Raw genomic sequence first — 1,257 nt, forward strand, 5'->3', positions numbered from 1 at the left:
GTTTAAGAAGTTATGCTGGACTAAAACGACATTTAATCGAGAAGTATGGCTTACCTGATGCGAGAAAGTGGGACATAAAAGAAAATTACAAACCCACAATTTGGGAAGGTGAATCCGTTCTTAGTTTTGCATCTCGCCTTTTTGGGATTGCAATTCATTTGCCACCCGGAGTGCCAATCTCCCAGGTGATAAAAAAGCAATTGCCCTTAAACATATTCACAGATTAGTAAACCCGTATTTACGTGGTTATTTGTTCAATGAAAATCGCTCGTTAGCAGACGTAGTGAGCGTGATACAAAACATTCTAGACAATTTGCCAGAAGAAAAAATGACTGGGAATAACTGGCCCAATTCTGAGAAGTTGGCAGACATTAGAGGCACTCACTAACCCACAAAGGGGGAGAGGGGAGAACGCAGTCAGCAGGTAAGAAGAGTCTTCAGATGCTGGCAGTGTGGGGGAGAGGGGCACCAACGAGTGGAGTACCCCACCCAAGGATCCCCCTGCTGTTACACTCGTCAGGCCTACAGTCTTCTATCTCCAAAGTGCCAAGCAAAAAACGCCGAGGGCGGGCGGGCTGTGGCACATGCACACCTTCCCCCCGCCTAACATCCGGGGATGTTATAGGTAGTAGGTTGGTCAGGGCACCAGCCACAGGTTGAGATACTATCACTAGAGAGTTATGGGGTCTTTTGACTGGCCAGATAGTACTACATTGGATCCTTCTCTCTGGTTACGGTTCATTTTTCCTTTGCCTATACACTCACACACCGAATAGTTTGGCCTATTACTCACATATTCTCCTCTGTCCTTATACACCTGACAACACTGAAATTACCAAACAATTCTTCTTACTGCACTGTAATTGTTCAGTGGCCACTTTGCTCTTTGTAAGGGTAGAAGAGACTCTTTAGCTATGTTAAGCGGCTCTTCTAGGAGAGGGACACTCCAAAATCAAACCATTGTTCTCTAATCTTGGGTAGTTCCATAGCCTCTGTACCATGGTCTTCCACTGTCTTGGGTTAGAGTTCTCTTGCTTGAGGGTACACTCGGGCACACTTTTCTATCATATATCTCATTTCTCTTCCTCTTGTTTTGTTAAAGTTTTTATAGTATATAAAGTGATATCTATTTTAATATTGTTGCTCTTCTTAAAATATTTTATTTTTCCTTGTTCCCTTTCCTCACTGAGCTATTTTCCCTGTTGGAGCCCCTATGCTTATAGCATCCTGCTTTTCTAGGGTTGTAGCCTAATAATA

Source organism: Palaemon carinicauda, chromosome 3 (assembly GCF_036898095.1).
Source record: "Palaemon carinicauda isolate YSFRI2023 chromosome 3, ASM3689809v2, whole genome shotgun sequence".
Classification (NCBI taxonomy): domain Eukaryota; kingdom Metazoa; phylum Arthropoda; class Malacostraca; order Decapoda; family Palaemonidae; genus Palaemon; species Palaemon carinicauda.